We start from the raw sequence: 26244 nt of genomic DNA, 5'->3' as shown, positions 1-26244 counted from the left end.
CTGGTAAGCCTGCTGTTGAGGACGATGTTGCTGGTGTTGATATTGCCGAGTTGGTCCTCTCTGTTGCTGTTGGGTTGCTGGAATAGTCACAGCGGCGGCCTGACTATATTGTCCTCTGTTTACACTCCTCCGACGGTGCACAGCATTTGTTTCACTTTCTCCCCTTTTGGGTGCCCCAGAGAATGGCTTCTTAGAACTGGAAGAGTTTGAAGAGCCAGGATCTCGTATCTTTCCTGCTTTGATAAGGCTCTCGGTCCTTTCCCCACAGACAACAACATCAGAAAAGCTACTGAACGGGCAACTTCCCATGCGGTCCATGAACACACCTTGCAAGGTTCCAATGAACATGTCAGTCAGCTCTCTCTCCAACATAGGAGGTTGCACTCTTGCGGCTAGCTCCCGCCATCTCTGGGCGTACTCTTTGAAGCTTTCCTTGGATTTCTGACACAAACTCTGCAGTTGAGTTCGGCTCGGCGCCATGTCCATGTTGTGCTTGTATTGCCTCAGAAAGGCTTCACCCAGATCTTTCCAGCTTCTAACTGATTCTCTTTTCAGATCCATGTACCAGTCCAGAGACGCCCCAGACAGACTGTCTTGGAAAAAGTACACCCACATCTTTTCGTCGTCAGTGTAAGCAGAGATTTTCCTGAAGTAAGCCTGCACATGGGTGCGAGGACAGGAAGTACCATTGTACTTTTCGAATGAGGGTGCTTTGAACTTGTACGGGATTCTCAACCCCTCTACCAACCCCATATTTGTAACATCAAATCCCAGGGAGTTTTGACATTCCATCGCACAGATTTTCTCAGCGAGGGCATCAACTTTCCGATCCCTGTCCTCATCTCTGACTACTTCATCATCTTCACTCAGCAGTGTGAACATGTCCTCTTGCCTATCAACAATAGGAGCAGGATGACGAACAGGAGCTCGGGTAGCTCTAGCATTGACCTCTGCAGCAAGAGGTTGTCCATTGATCCTTATTCCTCTCAACTTATCCCCGACGGCATAGTCGTTAGTGGGAGCAGCAACATTGACATCCTCATAAGCAGGTGCAACAACAGGCGAAGCACGGTTGGACGTCTGGATCACAGTCTCCTGTCTCTGAACCAGGGCTCTGAGCTCTTCCTGACCTTGAGCAACCCCCTGCATCATTGACATAAACTGGGCCATGTTCGCCCTCATCTCAGCCAACTCAGTCTGAACCTGATCCATATTCCTCTGATGGTTGAGTCTGGTTGAATACCAATGCAGTCTCTGATCAGCTATCCTGCCTGACACAGGAACCAGAGTGAGAAGTCCGAACTAGAACACCTGTTATGCAATATGACATGAGTATGATGTTAATGCATATGATGCACATGAAATGATCATTTCTCAGGCATTCAAAGAGCCTGATTCATCTTCGAAAGATAGCAATCTGCAGCAACACGGCGCGGTATACAAGAGCAATGAGTACCGAGTGAAACCAACAATTTCATCTGTAAATGAGCACCCGGATCCATCAGTGAACAGACTCTGGAATGTACCCGAGAAATGATATGCATGCAAAGATTAGCTTTTTTCTTTTTTCTATTTTTTATTGCATTTCTTTTGAAAAATAAACATGATATGATGCACATGATGCAGACACGACTGGCAAGCTGTGCATCTCTGAACACAGGATCGAAGCTTCGGCTCGAACTCGGAGCAACAATTCTCTGAAACCCAAAGTCAACTGGTCAACTGTAATCTGAACCCAATCTGAGAAACTGAGTCACCAACAGGGACATACTGAGTCACCATCTGTACCTGTTAAAATGATCATTCCCTCCCCACTCACGGGTGTCATCTAGGCCAGGGTAAGGTTGAGAGAAATGCAGGATAAATAACCCTTTCAAGAATATCATCCTGTGCACACCAGATGTATGCACCGATAATACCCCATCAGAGTCTGAACTGCTCGTGATATCGATGTTCCTCTAAGTGGCGTACACCACCCGCTTCCCATGAATCACTCTATTCCTAGGTTTCCTAGATTGCACTCGTAGCCTGGGTATTGGGCCTTTTACCTCGAGTAACTCCCACCCCAAACAGAGAAAATAAGCCAGCACAACAGATGAATATGAATGAATGCAAACATTAATGCACACATTGAATGCAAACAGTAAATGAAATGAATGCAATAAATAACAGTAAATAGCAACCAAAGCCCTAACCTAGAGAACGCTAGGAGAGACTCGCTTAGGGAAGGTGGACCAGCACAGGTCAACTTCTCTAGTTCCCCAGCAGAGTCGCCAGCTGTCGCATTACGCGAAAAACCGGCGGGAAAACAGAACAACAGAGCCGCCACCGTGCGTTATTTATCCCAAAAGAGGGAAAGGAAACGCTCGAAGTAAACCTGGAAAAGACATGGTCTCGCGACCAAAGAGAATGGGATCGGGAGTCGGTTATGCGAAGGAAAGGTATTAACACCCCTACGCATCCGTCGTACTCGACGGGATCCACGCACAAAAGGAAGGATAAAGGTTGCTAAAACACTGCTCACAAACAAACACATCAAACACTGGCTGAAAAGGGACACAGGAAAGACAAAAGAAACCAACTCGGCAGAATATCGCATCCTGGGCCTACGTAGTCTATCAGGCATAGACATCAGAGTCGACGTAGTTCGGACTAGGGGAAAACATGCTCGCTAGGATGTCGCATCCTATGCATACGTATCTTCTCGGACTAAGAAGAATCAGAGCACTCGTGGCTCGGCTAACGCACGCAAGACAAAACCACACAGGAAATCGACTGCCAATCGCTGGACTTACGTCAAACTCCACACAAAAAACAAACATGGAAACCGAATGCCAATCGCTGGACTTACATCAGACTCCGAACCAAACACACCCACACTGGAAACCAAATGCCAATCGCTGGACTTACATCGGACTCCAAGCACACAACAAGACAAAATAAAAAGGGCGCCCGGAGAGATCAGCTCATCTTCTGCCTACGTACCTCATCTGGTATGAGGATCAGGGCGACGTAGTTCCCCTACGCAGGGACAAAGGACTAGCCTAACCAGAGACTGGGAAATGACATACTAGAAGGGAGACTAACTCGAGCCTAATAGTTGTCATGCAAATTCACCATGGTCCTAGGTCAAGGTTTCTAGCTAACTTGCACAGGGAGCAAGCTAAACCTAAGCAGCACAAGCAAAGCAAACAATCACACAAATAGCACACACTATATACACACAAAGTGGGCTCACACAAGGGTTAGGCTGTGAAACACAAGCCAAATGAAATCAGGTGATGTTAGCTCTTAACCCTAACATTGAGAGTTAGGGTGAAGCAGATGAAATGGGAAGTGAAGATAAGACTTCACAGCTCTTATCCCTGGCCTGGGAGAGCTTTCAGACAAAAGAATGTGTGGGTTCAGAAAGTGGGAACCCTTCTACACATATGACTGACACAACTGTACAAGGATCTTGGGTTAATATCCACAATGCATCAACACAAGGTGTGTGAGCAAAGGGATGACTCAACTGAATAGCAGGAGATGGATTGCACATCTCTTGTATCTGCCGATTGCCTTATCAAAGGTCTTTTCCTGCTTGGGGACAAAAATAAACAATCACAAGCATGGCCTCTTAAGGAGGACTTCAGACAGGTGCCTGACCAAATAACAGGCCAGGTCTTCCAGACTACATGGAGTTAGAGACATTATACCTCAATGCTCAAGCTATCAAGCAAAGCAAAAGCAAGTTCACAAAGGAACTATAGCAACTAAGGTACCTGAAAACAATCCAACATAAGAATCAACAACCAATGTGTAATCAAACAATAATGTGCATAGCACAAAGCTCAAGTGAACCAAGCACCCTACAACACAAACAAGTTAGTTCACAATAGTCAAACGAAACAATTCAACTTGCATTAATTCCTTTAAAACACTTTGCTTCTTAACCTGAAAAGTCAAAGTCAAACTCAAACATGAGTAATAAGACCACTAGGACAAGCCTAGGGTCCAAAGGATGGAAAAATCTTAAAATAGCAAGTAAAACATGATCAAAACCAAGATAATTCAAATGAGAAGATATCCCAATTGGTCTCATATCCAAACTATGCACTAATTTCATTTTATGCACAAATTAAGACAAAGTGAGCAAAGTTGAATCACATATGAACAACCAGAATGATTACATCCAAACAAATGTCAAAACAGCTCAATAAATTCCACAAAAATTCTATTCTAAACAGAACACATTCAATGAGCTACATGTCAATTTTCATGCAATTTGGACAAGTGGAGCTATGTCAATTAAATCAACATGTCAAGGTATGCAAAACACAACCAAATTAAGTCACCAAAATGTACACCAACTTCAATCAATGGTAAAACAGTGATATCACATTAGAAATGAGTGGGACCAAAGCCAAATTAAAGTTATACATGTTAGGAAGCACTCCACCAAATTTCATATTCATAGGACAAGGGATGAGTATTTAACAAGACATGTAAGTTTACTACTCAATCAAAACCCTAAAAGTGCTAAACAGCAATCAAAAATCCAAATCAAATAGAAAATGGATCAATTAAATCCACAAAAAGTCAGGGTGAAACCTAACATAAAAAAGTCACCTCATGCAAAAAATCAGAGCCATAGGCCTAAGGTAAGCATGGAAAAATAAATCATGAACCCAACATAGCATAGTGTGACACATATTGTCACACTCAAAAAGAATATGTCATATCTATCAAACCAGAGATCCAAAAATTACAAATTATATACCAAAATCTCCAAGAATGTGTCAAGAATCATCATATGAAAGTTCATCCAATTTGGAGCTAGCATGATTATTTGGTGATTAAAATGGTAAAACATACAAATATTGCACACATGTCAAATATCAATATACCATTCCAAAATTCTACCAAGCACAACATGAACTATTATGCCAAAAAAATTCTAGAGAAAATTTGGAATCTAACAAAAAAAGTCCCATTCAAATTGGATTAAAATTGGATTTGTTTTGATTTTTTGAAGTTTAATGAAATAATGAAATGTTTATTTAAGTTGAAAATGAATTTATTAAAGTCTGATGGCATTATGGTAAATATCCAAGCCAGGGCCAAAAACGGCGCAACTTCATTAATGCGCTGGCGGCTTGTGATTCGTTGGATTCGGAGGGAAACGCGAATTTCAAACGGGAGGCCAAAGCAGTGGATTAAACACGCGTTTTTTCCAGAAGTTCAAGAACAACAACGTGTTCTTCATGGCCAGATGCGGTTATGAGCGATTCTCAACCAAAATGGATAAATCTTATACCGTTCTCTCCGTCTCTCATCGTAGATCAAGGATATGGCCGTGGTTTTGTCTATAAGTCAATGTACACAAAGATCCGATCCAAAATAGATTTGTCACACAAACTTTAAATCACAATATCTTGATGATTAATGGATGAAAACGCATGATTCAAACATCAATATGCTCTATGTTCAACGCACTATCGAATCCATATAACAATTGCATGATTTAAAGAGTTCGATTTCCAACCTTCTTGATGCGCAGCTCGTGAATCCTTGCTCGTTTCGTTCCAATTTGTGAAAACAGATGCAGTAGCTTGATTATGAAGGTGATTGGTGAAGAAATTTTAGCTCAACAACGCTTGGATCATGAAGATTCACCAACTGCCATGTGAGAGTGAGCTTTGCAACAGTTGGAAACGGCGCGGTTTTCTCCTCCAATTGCTTCAAACAGCACTTGCAAATTACCTGCCAATGATGATCAACAAGAGAAAACACGAAAAATGGAGGAAATCTTGATGAATATTGATGAATTATCAAAAAATGTGAAAGTGCAAAGTGGAGAAAAATGAGAGAATTGTGAAATTTTTCTGTTTGGATCTGAAGAAATGATTAGTGATCATGAAATACAGTTACAATTATCTCTTTATACCTCTCCCTAATCCAAAATTAATTAAGATTAAGCAAATGGAAAAGATTAGTGTAATATGCATTTTTCAAGCTTTGGTCCAATATGCCCTTTCATGATGCAGTCCATTTTTCTGTCCAAAACCAGTTAACACAAACTCTAAATGGCATATGTGATGTGTTGAAAAAAGTCCCATTTGAAAATTCCAAGTATTTTGAAAGTTGGACCATTTTGCCCTTGGTTTTTAATTGTTGCACTTGAAAATTGACCTTTTTATGTGAAGACTTTTGGCAAAATGTGATGATGGATTATGAAAGTACACATCAAATGTGGTTTTCTCAAAGAAGAACCATCCAATTTGGCCATTCCATGTGAAAGTTATGCCACTTTGAATTTAGGTATTTTTGGAAAATGACTTGACCATATCTTGCCAACCACACATGGGAATTTCAAGTTCTTGGACTTTTTGGAATGGTGAGATCAAGATCTTCAACTTTCATGTTGGACAAAAATCCATTTTAAGCTTGTATGATGAAGTAATTTTGAGGAGAAAAACTTTCCATTTTGGGCAGCTGAAATTACAGGTCACCTGCTATTTTTGGAAACTTCTGATCTGACCTCCAATTCTTCAACCTTGGTCTTTGGTATGTCAAATGAGACTTATATGGACATGAATGAGGCCTTTCAAACCATCTCACACCTTCCAATCCATAAAATCAGGCACAGTTGACCACAATTGACTTTCTAGGGCTTCTGAAGAAATTCAGCTTGACTGATGACTTCTGAGCATCCAATCTTTGGCCAAACCACTTCAAAATGATCCTTAGACCATATGAACTTGATAAATCAACCCTAGGGCTTTGTCCCAATGAAAATGGCACATGCTTGCTTGTTTGACTGATTCTCCTGACCAGTTTGACCTAATTCCTCTGTGGGCTTGCACATGGGCAAATGGACAATGCAATGTTATGCAGTGGACCCTGTTATGTTAATGACCTAATGATGAAAATGTATGTACAATGGTAGGGTGCAAATTTGAGGTGCTACAAGGGGGTTGGTTATGCAATGAGAAGGTGTTAGGCACCCAAAACATCCTAGGTACTCCTAGGGAGCCCTTTTCACACTTGTTGCAAGGTTGTTTATTTTGTGGAAAATTTTGTTTGTGCAAACATGATTGAAGAGATGAGAGGAGAATGTACAAGTTTATTTACATTTTTGTGTTTGGATGGATAAACCCATTGCCTACGTACCATCTTATAAAAAGATTAGGATCAAAACCTCGTAGTTCGGGGTAAAAATCTCAAAAATGAGTTGGTGAATTGATTGGTCCAAAAGCCTTAAGGTCTTTTGTTATCAAAGGGAGAAAACTCAACCAAACCACAAATCCACCATGTGAGGATAGCTTCAACATGCTAGTGAGGGGTTAACCCTATAATAAGCATGGAAGACTCATTGTCCATCACTAAGGATATAGGTGAGTATTACATCTACCACAAGGATAACTCAAACCTAATAGCTAAAGGTTATGGAAAATTTGATAAAGAAAGTTTCCATTGGAACCACAAAAAGGCATTTGAATGGGTTATATTTACCAATTAGAAGTATATACAAAAATGGTCAAAGTTGACTTAAAGATTCAATTCAAAATAAGTGTTATGAAAAGAAGGTTTGAAAATCAAAAGCCTAAGGCTTAGGTTTCTAATGTTTGAAAATAAAAATTAAATGGTTGCACAAAAGTTTTGGCTTGGGTTAGAGTGGAGAGAAGAAAAAGAAGGGATAAGTCCTAAGTAAAAAAAAAGGTGAGGGATAAAGAAACAAAACCACAATGGAGTTCCTCTCTTGAGATCATATAGATGATCCAAGTAGCTCCCATCCTTTGAAATAGGCAATCACAAGCAAGACTCAAGCAATCAACAATCAATGAATTTGAGATAAGGTTCTTCAAGGCATCTTGGATCTCTCTCTTTTAGGAGCTCATGGTAATGGTTCCTCAATTAGGCTCAAGTTGGAATCCCTAGCAGAAGAACACACACATTAAAAGTTCCATGAAGTAAAACAAGAATGGACAAGAGTGAGTTTAGAGATTTGGTCCCTCTAATCCATCTTCATCATTAAGGTCCATTTACTCCAATTTTGCATAAGGAAAGTCCTAGAATCTAAGTCCAATTCTCCATTCTTTGCATAGGGAAAGTCCTAGAAACTAAGTCCATTTCTTTGCATTTGGTTCACAACAATCAAAACAAACACAAGCATAATAATATATACACAATTATGTACTCAAGTGAGCAAAAGGCAAATGGCATTAACATAAACATGTGCTCAAGTGAGCAAAGAGAAAAGAAAATGGATAAAATGTGCAAGAATAGTAAATTGCATAAAAGTAAAGAGCAAAAAGTAAATGTTAGTTGTTAATAGTTAGTGTTAGTAGTTAGTGTGCCATAAGGCAAATTTAGCGCTATGTTAAGCAATCGTAATTGGACTTATGTAGAAGTCACAACTATCTGAGGCCGGTCAATAATAATGTAGGCAACAACACAAGTTAGGAGTCTTGATTAGTGAACCAAGTCCCAACAACTTGCCATGCCAAAAAGAAGAAGAGAATTGATCTTGTATTGGTTTAAGCCTTTTGCATGATTTAGGAAACAACCTATCCTCAATGCAAAGCCATTCACTTGATCAATTGATCAAGATGAATTAGATTTGGATTAAGGAAGATTAAGTCTCCCTAATTAATGCTAACTTATCAACCTTCAACTCATTGATCAAAAAAGAAAAAAAAAGAAGAAGGAGATGGAGAAAGGATAATGAAAAATGGAAATGGAAAGATCAAAATGCATTAAATGAAATATGATGTACCAATCCATATGTATTGATTAAATGACATTGAAAGTCAAAGTCAAACAATGATAAATTAGAAATGAGATGAAGATTGGAGATCAAACAATAAGCAAAATATTTTTTTGGCATTTTTAATATTAAAATAAACTTGAATTAAAAGTAAAAGAAAGGTCAAACTTCAAAATCACTTCAAACCAACCTTGAAAGGTCCAAGTGATTTATCCCAAGTTCAACAAGGTCAAACAAAGTTTGACAAAAATTTCAGCATTTTTAAAAGTCAGAAACTATTTTTAATCAATTAAAAATGAATAAAAATAACCTAATTGAACTAAAAATAAGAAAAATCCACAACGCTTGGATCCCACTTCATTAATTGACGTGGCTGATCACAAGGCTGGGAGACGCGCGCGCACGGTAGACCCTGGTCAATGCAACCACACATGGATTAAATAAAAGTCATAACAATGAATGGCATGGATTAGATCTGGAAATGCAATCACACGATCCAGATTTGATCTGGCAATGAAGCAGCCACCGGAGCCACCTTCTTCTTCGGTGAGCTTGCATTTTTCGGCCACCATAGCAGACAACCAAAGCTTAACCAAATCATGCGATCTATACATCATTGGAAAGCTGGGATGATGTACATCATCCCTGTACCATCCATTTTCACTCTAGATTTCCATGGTGTGAGAAATCAGAGGTTGAAAAATCTGGTGTTCATCATGAACTCAATGGATTTCAAAAATTAAATGCATAATCATGATGCCTCTATTGAGAGGACTTCAGCCAACACAAGATCCAAGCAAATAGGTCAATGGATGATGAGATTCGAAGAAAATACCAGTTGAAGAGTAAGCTTGAATTCTAGAAACTTGAGCTCGATTCTTTGCTTTCTTTGCCAAAATAGAAGATCAGTGAGATGAATGATGAAGGTTTAGAAGCTTTAGATCCAAGGATTCAACCAGATGTAGTTGAATTTTGGATCTGAAAAAATTAGAGAAAAATGAACTAGCTTCTTTGGTAATGCTTATGGAGAGATTTGTGCAGCATAACAGGTTGAATCAGCCGTGTATTTTGAATGGAATAGGGTCTCTATTTATAGAGGAAATGGCAAGGAGAATGTGATCAAAGCCGTGTGCATGAATTTGGACAATCCTTGCATGGGCTTGCATGATCATGCACAAGGCCCAAAAACAATGCCAATTGCAAGCTGAGCTCAGTCTGGAATGAAATGGACGTGTAATTTGCTTGGAATTTGCTTGTGTATCAAGATTTCATGTGCATTCCTCATTTTGACCTAAACATTCATCTCTTCGAATGTCCCAATTGGAAAGTCCAAACATGATCATGTGAGTAATGGTTGGAAAGGTCTTGCTGTAAGGATCAATTGTTATGTTGGACAAAAATCCATTTGAAGTGTGGAAATTTATGAAATTTGAGTTTAAAGTGCAAGGTGCAAAACATGCAGAGGCAATATTTCTAAATTTGGCCAAAGTTCAAGCCCTTCTGTTTTGATGATGCGAGCCTCAAACTAAAACACCTCCAACATCAAAGTTGTAGATCGTTTCACGACAATCAAAATGGACTTAAAGTGTGAATCATTTGGATTTTGGATGAAAGAGTTATGGGCACTTGAAGTTGGACTTTTTTGCTTTTTAATGCATTTGGCCCAAAAGGACCTATAATGTATTGCATTATCACATGTATTTCCTTTGAGATTTTGAAATTTTGCTCAACATAACATTTGAAGTAGACATCTTAAGATTTCTAATTCATTTGATCCCACCTCAAAATCATAAAAAATGAATGAGTTATGTCCTTGGGAAGTTGACCTAAAATTAGGGTTTCAGTCAAAATGACCTATAATGTATTGGAATGAAAGATGGCCTTCCAAGCTTCAAATAAATTTTTGATCAACATGAAAGTTGTTCATATTATCCTTAATAACATTTTTGATTTTGGAACCATCTCCATTTGACCAACACATAAAAAGTTAGGTCTCAGTGCACTTCAAAATAGTCAGATGAATTGACTGATCAACTTCTCAAGTCCATGACTCATATCTTGATGAATTGATGTTTGAGGAAACTCAAATAATTTCAAATATGTATAAAATGATGAATTAAATAACTTCCCTTAATTGTATTTGATCATGGGCTGAGGTTGCTTCATGAGCAAGGCATTGTGGTGCACAAATGAATTAGGGTTTCCTTGGGGCACAAACCTCAAATCCTTTGACTTGCTTTGATCAAAATGATGAATTGAGATACTAGGGAGTCATATTTGATGGATGAGAGCTTTGGGAACCATTACCATGCTTGCTATCATCTCCTCTTGGCCATATCATTGCACAAAAGATCTCCTGGAAGCTTTGGACCTTGTGATTGGTCAAGCTACAAACAAAAGATGTTATCACATATTTTTGTGCTTTTGATTAGTAAACAAAATAAGAAAAGCAATGATATACAATTCAAGCATGCTTGGTGATCTCAAACCACTCACAAGAGGTCCCACCCAAAGGCAAAAGGAACCAAGATGCTTATTATCCTTGAGGCAATGCAAGTGCAATGTTATGATTCCATGAGGGATCTTAGGGACAAAATTGGGGTCTTATAACTATAACATGGTATCATAATAATAGCCTTTTTCGTTATCTTACTAACGCATCCGTCCGCATCCAAAACGGAGTTATAACACTCAATTAATTCATTAATCTATCTTAATCAAGATTTAGATTAACATTCATTCATTGCATGACTATTCAAAAAAAAGATCCTTAGCCTAGTGGTAAGGCTTGTACCATATCAAGGAGGTCCTGGGTTGGACCCCCATTGGTGACATATTTTAATCGATTGTGCCCAAGAACCAATCGATTGGTTCTTCAAACTTCTTCAAAAATTCATCTTTTAACCACTCCTTTTTCCAATTTCAACCCTCCCAATCCATACTAAAACATATATTGTTATGAAATCATGTGATTAACCTCCATAACTTCAACAACAAAACACATAAGCATCAAACACTCAAGGATCACAACTTCAACAACAACAACATGATATCAACACATAGCATGGATGAGGAGTATGAACACAACAAGTTCATCACAAATTAACACAAATCCTAACACCCCAAATATAGGTTATTTTCCCCCAAATGCTAAATCTATCTAAGAACTACCCTTGTAGAAGAAGAAGATGAAGTTTGGTGAAGGTGAGAGTGAAGATGACATGATGATGGTGGTGAAGATGATGATTCTCCATGGTTTTTTCTTCTTTTCCTCCAAGCTCTTCTTTCCTCTTTCTCTCTTCTTCTTTCTTCTCTTTCTTTCCTTTTTCCTTTCTGATATCTCTCACTCTCTCTTGCCTACTTCTTCTTATCCTTTTCCTCTTCTTTCAACCCCCACCACATAAAAAATATATATAATATATATAATATCAAGTAGTAATATAAAATATCCCAATTAATATTTTATCTTCCAGCACCAATTGACCAGTTATTAATATTATCAGAAATGTCCTCTCTTGTATTTATTAATATTGGTCTGTCTTTTTTATTAATAATTAATCTCTTCAGAGTTTCAATGGTTACTCTATTGGCCCCATTTTACAACATTTAGAGCACATAAGAGCTCTAACTGACAAAAGATAGCGTACATAGGAACTCAATTGGTCTCAACTGACAACTAATTGAGCATTTAAGGTAATATGGAATATTACATCTACCATACAAAGAAAAATGTTCAGCAATGAGAATATCACACAAGGCTAGATTATCAATAATTAATTTCATATAAATTAAAACTTATTTATAATGATATTGTACTTAATTTTACCCAAACAGTTGAGACTTAATTAGTAGACATTTTTATTTAGTTTTCAATTCAAATTTTATATAAGAAATTCTCTAATTTATATTACTAAATATTTGATGTGTGACAAAACATTAGTTTCTTTTTTGTGTTATCAATAGATTATTAGAGTAGAAATAAATACTATAATCAAAATACAAATAAAATAATTAGCATATATATAATATTATATATTTAGAGAAATGATCAAAAACATAATATTATGGGGTTAGTATACAAAATGTAATTATAAACTAAATTGGAGTGGTACTACACTTAGTCATAGCCAACTGGTCGAGACTTAAGGAAGTACAAAATTTAAATTTGCTCATACACTCTATTTATATATGTCACCACTCACTTATTTTCTTAATTCCTCGATGTGGTATTATACTTCAACATCTTATTTTTTCTATTAACTAATATAGTGTTACTTTCTTGACATCTACCATATAAAGAAAAATTGTAAAACATATGATATTAAGTGACTTGAGAATTGAGTAATGAGAATATTTTACGAGGCAAGATAATAAATATATAAATTTAGATAAGTTTTAAAGTATTTAAAGTGGTATATAAAGACAGATAAATCATAATCTACTTTAAATGGTACAACACATAGCCTTAACAACGAGTTTGAGATATAAGGTAGTATTATTTTTAATGCAGAATTTATAAACGTAAATCCCAAATTTATATTCTTAACTCCTCAGTGTGAGACTACTATTTAGCTTCTTTTTATTTTGTTGTCATCGGTAGATTATTCAATTGTATAATTCTTAATAGATGTAGATCAATTATCATACATGTAATATATTGTGTTTAGTGCAATTACTAGACACAAGATATTACCAAACACATGATATCATGAGGTTAAAGTATATAAAAATTAATATTAAACTACTTTTGAGTCGTACAACACTTTGTCTTAGCCTAGTGATCGTGATATAAGTTAGTACAAAATATAATTCATCTCACACACACTATTGATATCCATTATTCAATCATGTTTTTTCTTAATTTTTTGACGTGGGATTATATTTCAACATCTTATTATTGGTATTCAATAATACAATAATACTTGTAGACATCTACCACACAAAGAAAAATTGCCAAGCATATGATTTTATGTGATTGGATCATTGAGCAATGAGAATATCGTACGTTGCTATATGTAATATCATATAAGTTTAAAATTATTTATAATAATAGTGCACTTGATCTTAACCAAATGCCCGAGACTTAACTTAATACAAATTTTTACTTATTTTCTAATGCAAAATTTATATATGAAATTCTCTAATTTATATTACTAAATATTTGATGTGTGACTAAACATTAGTTTCTTTGTTATCAATGTATTATTTAATAGTAGAAATAAGTTTGTTATGAGTAATGAGAATATTTTATGAGGCTGTATAATAAATATATAAATTTAGATAATTTTAAACTATTTAGAATGGTATATAAAGACAAATAATTTTTAATCTCCGTTAAATGGTACAACACATATACTTAACAACGAGTTTGAGATATAAGGTAGTATTATTTTTATTGCATAATTTATATATGTATATCCCACATTTATATTCTTAACTCCTCAGTGTGAGACTACTATTTAGATTCTTTATACTTTGGTGTCATCGGTAGATTATTCAATTGTATAATTCTTAATAGAAGTAGAGCAATTATCATACACGTAATATATTGTGTTTAATGCAATTACCAAACACAAGATATTACCAAACACATGATATCATGAGGTTAAAGTATATAAAAATTAATATTAAACTACTTTTCAGTAGTACAAACAATTAGTCTTAGTTAACTGGTAATGGCATAAGACAACATAAAATATAATTATCTCACGCACTGTATTTATAATCATGTATTTTCTTAATTTCTTTATGTGGGATTATAATTCAACATCCTAATATTCGTATTCAATATACAATAATACTTTGTAGACATCTACCATACAAAGAAAAATGTTCAGCAATGAGAATATCACACAAGGCTAGATTATCAATATTTAATTTTATATAAATTAAAATTTATTTATAATGATACTGTACTTAATTTTACCCAAATAATTAAGACTTAATGTAGTAGACATTTTTATTTAGTTTTCAATGCAAATTTTATAGAAGAAATTCTCTAATTTATATTACTAAATATTTGATGTGTGACAAAACATTAGTTTCTTTTTAGTGTTATCCGCAGATTATTATAGTAGAAATAAATTACTATAATCAAAATACAAATAAAGTAATTAGCATATATATATAATATTATACATTTAGCAAAATTATCAAAAACATAATATTATGTGGTTAGAGTATACAAAATGTAATTATAAACTAAATTGGAGTGGTACTACACTTAGTCATAGCCAACTGGTCGAGACTTGAGGAAGTACAACATTCAAATTTGCTCACACACTCTATTTATATATATGTCACGACTAACTTATTTTCTTAATTCTTCGATGCGGTATTATAACTCAACATCTTATTTCTGCTATTAACTAATATAGTGTTACTTTCTTGACATATACCATAAAAAGAAATTTTTTAAAACATATGATATTAAGTGATTTGAGAATTGAGTAATAAGAATATTTTATGAGGATGGATAATAAATATATAAATTTAAATAAGTTCTCAACTATTTAAAATGGTATATAAAGACAGATAACTCATAATCTACTTTAAATGGTACAACACATAGCCTTAACAACGAGTTTGAGATATAAGGTAGTACTATTTTTATTGCAGACTTTATAAACGTAAATCCCAAATTTATATTTTTAACTCCTCAGTGTGAGACTACTATTTAGCTTCTTTTTATAAACGTAAATCTCAAATTTATATTCTTAACTCCTCAGTGTGAGACTACTATTTAGCTTCTTTTATTTTGGTGTCATCAGTAGATTAATCAATTGTATAATTCTTAATAGATGTAGATCAATTATCATACACGTAATATATTGTATTTAGTGCAATTACCAGACACAAGATTTTACCAAACACATGATATCATGAGGTTAAAGTATATAAAAATTAATATCAAACTACTTTAGAGTAGTAGAACACTTTGTCTTAGCCTAGTGATCGTGATATAAGTTAGTACAAAATATAATATATCTCACACACACTATTTATATCCATTATTCAATCATGTATTTTCTTAATTTCTTTATGTGAGATTTTAATTCAACATCCCATTATTCGTATTCAATATACAATAATACTTTGTAGACATCTACCATACAAAGAAAAATGTTCAGCAATGAGAATATCACACCAGGCTAGATTATCAATATTTAATTTCATATAAATTAAAAATTATTTATAACGATACTGTACTTTATTTTACCCAAATAGTTGAGATTTAATATAGTAGATATTTTTATTTAGTTTTCTATGCAAATTTTATATAAGAAATTCTCTAATTTATATTACTAAATATTTGATGTGTGACAAAACATTAGTTTCTTTTTAGGGTTATTAGTAGATTATTATAGTAGAAATAAATTACTATAATCAAAATACAAATAATATAACTAGCATATATAAAATATTATACATTTAGAGAAATGATCAAACACATAATATTATGTGGTTAGAGTATACAAAATGTAATTATAAACTAAACTGGAGTGGTACTACATTAGTCTTAGCCAACTGGTCGAGACTTAAGGAAGTACAAAATTCAAATTTGCTCACACACTCTATTTATATATGTCACCACTGACTTATTTTCTTAATTCTTCGATGTGGTATTATAACTCAACATCTTATTTTTGCTATTAACTAATATAGTGTTACTTTCTTGACATCTACCATATAAAGAAAAATTGTAAAACATATGATATTAACTGATTTGAGAATTGAGAAATGAGAATATTTTATGAGGCTGGATAATAAATATATAAATTTAAATAAGTTTTAAACTAATTAAAGTGGTATATAAAGACAGATAAATCATAATCTACTTTATATGATACAACACATAGCCTTAACAACGAGTTTGAGATATAAGGGAGTATTATTTTTATTGCAGAATTTATAAAAGTAAATCCCAAATTTATGTTCTTAACTCCTCAGTGTGAGACTACTATTTAACTTCTTTTTATAAACGTAAATCTCAAATTTATATTCTTAACTCCTTTGTGTGAGACTACTATTTAGCTTCTTTTTATTTTGGTGTCATCGGTAGATTAATCAATTGTATAATTCTTAACAGATGTAGATCAATTATCATACACGTAATATATTGTGTTTAGTGCAATTACCAGACACAAGATATTACCAAACACATGATATCATGAGGTTAAAGTATATAAAAATTAATATCAAACTACTTTTGAGTCGTACAACACTTTGTCTTAGCCTAGTGATCATGATATAAGTTAGTACAAAATATAATTTATCTCACACACACTATTTATATCCATTATTCAATCATGTTTTTTCTTAATTTTTTGACGTGGGATTATAAGTCAACATCTTATTATTGGTATTCAATAATACAATAATACTTCGTTGACATCTACCACACAAAGAAAAATTGCCTAGCATATGATGTTATGTGATTGGATCATTGAGCAATGAGAATATCATACGTCGCTATATCTAATATCATATAAGTTTAAAATTATTTATATTAATACAAATTTTTACTTATTTTCTAATGCAAAATTTATATATGAAATTCTCTAATTTATATTACTAAATCTTTGATGTGTGAGTAAATATTATTTTCTTAATTATCAATAGATTATTTAATAGTATAAATAAGTTTGTTATGAGTAATGAGAATGTTTTATGAGGTTCTATAGTAAATATATAAATTTAGATAATTTTTAAACTATTTAGAATGGTATATAAAGACAGTTAAATTTTAATCTACTTTAAATGGTACATCACATATACTTAACAACGAGCTTGAGATATAAGGTAGTATTATTTTTATTGCATTATTCATATATGTATATCCCAGATTTATATTCTTAACTCCTCAGTGTGAGACTGCTATTTAGATTCTTTTTATTTTGGTGTCATCGGTAGATTATTCAATTGTATAATTCCTAAAAGATGTAGAGCAATTAACATACACATGATATATTGTGTTTAATGCAATTACCAAACAGAAGATATTACCAAACACATGATATCATGAGGTTAAAGTATATAAAAATTAATATTAAACTACTTTTCAGTAGTACAACACTTAGTCTTAGCCAACCGATCATGGCATAAGACAGCACAAAATATAATAATCTCACACACTATATTTATATCCATTATTCAATCATGTATTTTCTTAATTTCTTTATGTGAGATTATAATTCAACATCCCATTATTCATATTCAATATACAATAATACTTTGTAGACATCTACCATTCAAAGAAAAATGTTCAGCAATGAGAATATCACACAAGGCTAGATTATCTATATTTAATTTCATATAAATTAAAAATTATTTATAATGATACTGTACTTAATTTTACCCAAATAGTTGAGACTTAATGTAGTAGACATTTTTACTTAGTTTTCAATGCAAATTTTATATAAGAAATTCTCTAATTTATATTACTAAATATTTGAAGTGTGACAAAACATTAGTTTCTTTTTAGTGTTATCAGTAGATTATTATAGTAGAAATAAATTACTATAATCAGAATACAAATAAAATAATTAGCATATATATAATATTATACATTTAGAGAATTTATCAAAAACATAATATTATTTGGTTAGAGAATACAAAATGTAATTATTAACTAAATTGGAATGGTACTACACTTAGTCTTAGCCAACTGGTCGAGACTTAAGGAAGTACAAAATTTAAATTTGCTCACGACCTCTATTTATATATGTCACCACTCACTTATTTTCTTGACATCTATCATATTAAGAAAAATTGTAAAACATATGCTATTAAGTTATTTGAGAATTGAGTAATGAGAATATTTTATGAGGCTGGATAATAAATATATAAATTTAGATAAGTTTTAAACTATTTAAAGTGATATATAAAGACAGATAAATCATAATCTACTTTAAATAGTACAACACATAAACGTAAATCCCAAATTTATATTGTTAACTCCTCAGTGTCACACTACTATTTAGCTTCTTTTTATAAACGTAAATCTAAAATTTATATTCGAAACTCCTCAGTGTGAGACTACTTTTTAGCTTCTATTTATTTTGGTGTCATCGGTAGATTATTCAATTGTATAATTCTTAATAGAAGTAGATCAATTATCATACACGTAATATATTGTGTTTAGTGCAATTACCAGACACAAGATATTATCAAACACATGATAATACGAGGTTAAAGTATATATAAATTAATATTAAATTACTTTTCAGTAGTACAACACTTAGTCTTGGCCAACTGATCATGGCTTAAGATATGAAAAAATATAATTATCTCATACACTATATTTATATCCATTATTCAATCATGTATTTTCTTAATTTCTTTATGTGAGATTATAATTCAACATCTTATTATTCGTATTCATTATAAAATAATACTTTGTAGACATCTACCATACAAAGAAAAATCGTCAAGCATATGATATTATATGATTGGAGCATTGAGCAGCAATGAGAATATCACACAAGGCTAGATTATATATATTTAATTTCATATAAATTAAAAATTATTTCTAATGATAATGTACTTAATTTTAACCAAACACTTGAGACTTATGTATTAGACATTTTTATTTTATTTTCAATGCAAATTTTATATAAGAAATTCTCTAATTTATATTACTAAATATTTGATGTGTGGCAAAACATTAGTTTCTTTTTTGTGTTATCGGTAGATTATTATAGTAGAAATAAATTACTATAATCAAAATACAAATAAAGTAATTAGCATATATATATATAATATTATACATTTAGCAAAATTATCAAAAACATAATATTATGTGGTTAGAGTATACAAAATGTAATTATAAACTAAATTGGAGTGGTACTACACTTAGTCATAGCCAACTGGTCGAGACTTGAGGAAGTACAACATTCAAATTTGCTCACACACTCTATTTATATATATGTCACGACTAACTTATTTTCTTAATTCTTCGATGCGGTATTATAACTCAACATCTTATTTCTGCTATTAACTAATATAGTGTTACTTTCTTGACATATACCATATAAAGAAATTTTTTAAAACATATGATATTAAGTGATTTGAGAATTGAGTAATAAGAATATTTTATGAGGATGGATAATAAATATATAAATTTAAATAAGTTCTCAACTATTTAAAATGGTATATAAAGACAGATAACTCATAATCTACTTTAAATGGTACAACACATAGCCTTAACAACGAGTTTGAGATATTAGGTAGTACTATTTTTATTGCAGACTTTATAAACGTAAATCCCAAATTTATATTTTTAACTCCTCAGTGTGAGACTACTATTTAGCTTCTTTTTATAAACGTAAATCTCAAATTTATATTCTTAACTCCTCAGTGTGAGACTACTATTTAGCTTCTTTTATTTTGGTGTCATCAGTAGATTAATCAATTGTATAATTCTTAATAGATGTAGATCAATTATCATACACGTAATATATTGTATTTAGTGCAATTACCAGACACAAGATTTTACCAAACACATGATATCATGAGGTTAAAGTATATAAAAATTAATATCAAACTACTTTTGAGTAGTAGAACACTTTGTCTTAGCCTAGTGATCGTGATATAAGGTAGTACAAAATATAATATATCTCACACACACTATTTATATCCATTATTCAATCATGTATTTTCTTAATTTCTTTATGTGAGATTTTAATTCAACATCCCATTATTCGTATTCAATATACAATAATACTTTGTAGACATCTACCATACAAAGAAAAATGTTCAGCAATGAGAATATCACACCAGACTAGATTATCAATATTTAATTTCATATAAATTAAAAATTATTTATAACGATACTGTACTTTATTTTACCCAAATAGTTGAGATTTAATATAGTAGATATTTTTATTTAGTTTTCTATGCAAATTTTATATAAGAAATTCTCTAATTTATATTACTAAATATTTGATGTGTGACAAAACATTAGTTTCTTTTTAGTGTTATTAGTAGATTATTATAGTAGAAATAAATTACTATAATCAAAATACAAATAATATAACTAGCATATATAAAATATTATACATTTAGAGAAATGATCAAACACATAATATTATGTGGTTAGAGTATACAAAATGTAATTATAAACTAAATTGGAGTGGTACTACACTTAGTCTTAGCCAACTAGTCGAGACTTAAGGGAGTACAAAATTAAAATTTGCTTACACACTCTATTTATATATGTCACCACTGACTTATTTTCTTAATTCTTCGATGTGGTATTATAACTCAACATCTTATTTTTGCTATTAACTAATATAGTGTTACTTTCTTGACATCTACCATATAAAGAAAAATTGTAAAACATATGATATTAACTGATTTGAGAATTGAGAAATGAGAATATTTTATGAGGCTGGATAATAAATATATAAATTTAAATAAGTTTTAAACTAATTAAAGTGGTATATAAAGACAGATAAATCATAATCTACTTTATATGATACAACACATAGCCTTAACAACGAGTTTGAGATATAAGGGAGTATTATTTTTATTGCAGAATTTATAAAAGTAAATCCCAAATTTATGTTCTTAACTCCTCAGTGTGAGACTACTATTTAACTTCTTTTTATAAACGTAAATCTCAAATTTATATTCTTAACTCCTTAGTGTGAGACTACTATTTAGCTTCTTTTTATTTTGGTGTCATCGGTAGATTAATCAATTGTATAATTCTTAACAGATGTAGATCAATTATCATACACGTAATATATTGTGTTTAGTGCAATTACCAGACACAAGATATTACCAAACACATGATATCATGAGGTTAAAGTATATAAAAATTAATATCAAACTACTTTTGAGTCGTACAACACTTTGTCTTAGCCTAGTGATCATGATATAAGTTAGTACAAAATATAATTTATCTCACACACACTATTTATATCCATTATTCAATCATGTTTTTTCTTAATTTTTTGACGTGGGATTATAAGTCAACATCTTATTATTGGTATTCAATAATACAATAATACTTCGTTGACATCTACCACACAAAGAAAAATTGCCTAGCATATGATGTTATGTGATTGGATCATTGAGCAATGAGAATATCATACGTCGCTATATCTAATATCATATAAGTTTAAAATTATTTATATTAATACAAATTTTTACTTATTTTCTAATGCAAAATTTATATATGAAATTCTCTAATTTATATTACTAAATCTTTGATGTGTGAGTAAATATTATTTTCTTAATTATCAATAGATTATTTAATAGTATAAATAAGTTTGTTATGAGTAATGAGAATGTTTTATGAGGTTCTATAGTAAATATATAAATTTAGATAATTTTTAAACTATTTAGAATGGTATATAAAGACAGTTAAATTTTAATCTACTTTAAATGGTACAGCACATATACTTAACAACGAGCTTGAGATATAAGGTAGTATTATTTTTATTGCATTATTCATATATGTATATCCCAGATTTATATTCTTAACTCCTCAGTGTGAGACTGCTATTTAGATTCTTTTTATTTTGGTGTCATCGGTAGATTATTCAATTGTATAATTCCTAAAAGATGTAGATCTACACATGATATATTGTGTTTAATGCAATTACCAAACAGAAGATATTACCAAACACATGATATCATGAGGTTAAAGTATATAAAAACTAATATTAAACTACTTTTCAGTAGTACAACACTTAGTCTTAGCCAACCGATCATGGCATAAGACAGCACAAAATATAATAATCTCACACACTATATTTATATCCATTATTCAATCATGTATTTTCTTAATTTCTTTATGTGAGATTATAATTCAACATCCCATTATTCATATTCAATATACAATAATACTTTGTAGACATCTACCATTCAAAGAAAAATGTTCAGCAATGAGAATATCACACAAGGCTAGATTATCTATATTTAATTTCATATAAATTAAAAATTATTTATAATGATACTGTACTTAATTTTACCCAAATAGTTGAGACTTAATGTAGTAGACATTTTTACTTAGTTTTCAATGCAAATTTTATATAAGAAATTCTCTAATTTATATTACTAAATATTTGAAGTGTGACAAAACATTAGTTTCTTTTTAGTGTTATCAGTAGATTATTATAGTAGAAATAAATTACTATAATCAGAATACAAATAAAATAATTAGCATATATATAATATTATACATTTAGAGAATTTATCAAAAACATAATATTATTTGGTTAGAGAATACAAAATGTAATTATTAACTAAATTGGAATGGTACTACACTTAGTCTTAGCCAACTGGTCGAGACTTAAGGAAATACAAAATTTAAATTTGCTCACGACCTCTATTTATATATGTCACCACTCACTTATTTTCTTGACATCTATCATATTAAGAAAAATTGTAAAACATATGCTATTAAGTTATTTGAGAATTGAGTAATGAGAATATTTTATGAGGCTGGATAATAAATATATAAATTTAGATAAGTTTTAAACTATTTAAAGTGATATATAAAGACAGATAAATCATAATCTACTTTAAATAGTACAACACATAAACGTAAATCCCAAATTTATATTCTTAACTCCTCAGTGTCACACTACTATTTAGTTTCTTTTTATAAACGTAAATCTAAAATTTATATTCGAAACTCCTCAGTGTGAGACTACTTTTTAGCTTCTATTTATTTTGGTGTCATCCGTAGATTATTCAATTGTATAATTCTTAATAGAAGTAGATCAATTATCATACACGTAATATATTGTGTTTAGTGCAATTACCAGACACAAGATATTATCAAACACATGATAATACGAGGTTAAAGTATATATAAATTAATATTAAATTACTTTTCAGTAGTACAACACTTAGTCTTGGCCAACTGATCATGGCTTAAGATATGAAAAAATATAATTATCTCATACACTATATTTATATCCATTATTCAATCATGTATTTTCTTAATCTCTTTATGTGAGATTATAATTCAACATCTTATTATTCGTATTCATTATAAAATAATACTTTGTAGACATCTACCATACAAAGAAAAATCGTCAAGCATATGATATTATATGATTGGAGCATTGAGCAGCAATGAGAATATCACACAAGGCTAGATTATATATATTTAATTTCATATAAATTAAAAATTATTTCTAATGATAATGTACTTAATTTTAACCAAACACTTGAGACTTATGTATTAGACATTTTTATTTTATTTTCAATGCAAATTTTATATAAGAAATTCTCTAATTTATATTACTAAATATTTGATGTGTGGCAAAACATTAGTTTCTTTTTTGTGTTATCGGTAGATTATTATAGTTGAAATAAATTTCTATAATCAAAATACAAATAAAATAATTAGCATTTATATATAATATTATACATTTAGAGAAATTATCAAACGCATAATATTATGTGGTTAGAGTATACAAAATATAATTATAAACTAAGTTGGAGTGGTAGTACACTTAGTCTTAGTCAAATGGTCGAGACTTAAGGTAGTACAAAATTTAAATTTGCTCACACACTCTATTTATATATGTCATCACTCACTTATTTTCTTAATTCCTCGATGCGGTATTATAACTCAACATCTTATTTTTGCTATTAACTAATATAGTTTCACTTTGTTGACATCTACCACATAAAGAAAAATTATCAAACATACGATATTAAGTGATTTGAGCATCGAGTAATGAGAATATTCTATGATGCTGGATAATAACTATATATATTTAGATAAGTTTTAAACTATTTAAAAGGGTATATAAAGACAGATAAATTTTAATCTACTTTAAATGGTACAACACATAGCCTTAATAACGAGTTTGAGATGTAAGGTAGTATTATTTTTATTGCAGAATTTATAAATGTAAATCCCAGATTTATATTCTTAACTCCTCAGTGTGAGAGTACTATTTATCTTCTTTTTATTTTGATGTCATCGGTAGATTATTCAATTATATAATTCTTAATAGATATAGAGAAATTATCATACACGTAATATATCGTGTTTAGTGCAATTACCAAACACAAGATATTACCAAATACATGATAACATGAGGTTAAAGTATATATAAAAATTAAAATTAAACTACTTTTGAGTCGTACAACACTTAGTCTTAGCCTCGTGATCATGATATAAGTTAGTACATAGTATAATTTATCTCACACACACTATTTATATCCTTTATTCAATCATGTTTTTTCTTAGTTTTTTGACGTGGGATTACAATTCAACATCTTATTATGGGTATTCAATTATACATTAATACTTCGTCGACAGCTACCACACAAAGAAAAATTGCCAAGCATATGATGTTATGTGATTGGATCATTGAGCAATGAGAATATCATACGTGGCTATAGCTAGAATCATATAAGTTTAAAATTATTTATAATAATAGTGCACTTAATTTTAACCAAACGCCTGAGACTTATTTTAGTACAAATTTTTACTTATATTACTAAATCTTTGATGTGTGCCTAAACATTAGTTTCTTTTTATCAATAGATTATTTAATAGTAGATATATGTTTGTTATGAGTAATGAGAATATTTCATGAGCCTGTATAATAAATATATAAATTTAGATAAGTTATAAACTTTCTAAAATAGTATATAAAGACAGTTAAATTTTAATCTACTTTAAATGGTAAAACACATAACCTTAATAACGTGTTTGAGATGTAAGGTAGTATTATTTTTATTGCAGAATTTATAAATGTAAATCCCAGATTTATATTCTTAACTCCTCAGTGTGAGATTACTATTTAGCTTCTTTTTATTTTGGTGTCATCGGTAGATTATTCAATTGTATAATTCTTAATAGATGTAGAGCAATTATCATACACGTAATATATTGTGTTTAGTGCAATTACCAAACACAAGATATTACCAAACACATGATATCATGAGGTTAAAGTATATATAAATTAATATTAAATTACTTTTCAGTAGTACAACACTTAGTCTTGGCCAACTGATCATGGCTTAAGATATGAAAAAATATAATTATCTCATACACTATATTTATATCCATTATTCAATCATGTATTTTCTTAATTTCTTTATGTGAGATTATAATTCAACATCTTATTATTCGTATTCATTATAAAATAATACTTTGTAGACATCTACCATACAAAGAAAAATCGTCAAGCATATGATATTATATGATTGGAGCATTGAGCAGCAATGAGAATATCACACAAGGCTAGATTATATATATATATATATATATATATTTAATTTCATATAAATTAAAAATTATTTCTAATGATACTGTACTTAATTTTAACCAAACACTTGAGACTTATGTATTAGACATTTTTATTTTATTTTCAATGCAAATTTTATATAAGAAATTCTCTAATTTATATTACTAAATATTTGATGTGTGGCAAAACATTAGTTTCTTTTTTGTGTTATCGGTAGATTATTATAGTTGAAATAAATTTCTATAATCAAAATACAAATAAAAT

This window comes from Lathyrus oleraceus, chromosome 1 (assembly GCF_024323335.1).
Source record: "Lathyrus oleraceus cultivar Zhongwan6 chromosome 1, CAAS_Psat_ZW6_1.0, whole genome shotgun sequence".
Lineage (NCBI taxonomy): Eukaryota > Viridiplantae > Streptophyta > Magnoliopsida > Fabales > Fabaceae > Lathyrus > Lathyrus oleraceus.
Note: the sequence above shows the minus strand (reverse complement) of the source record.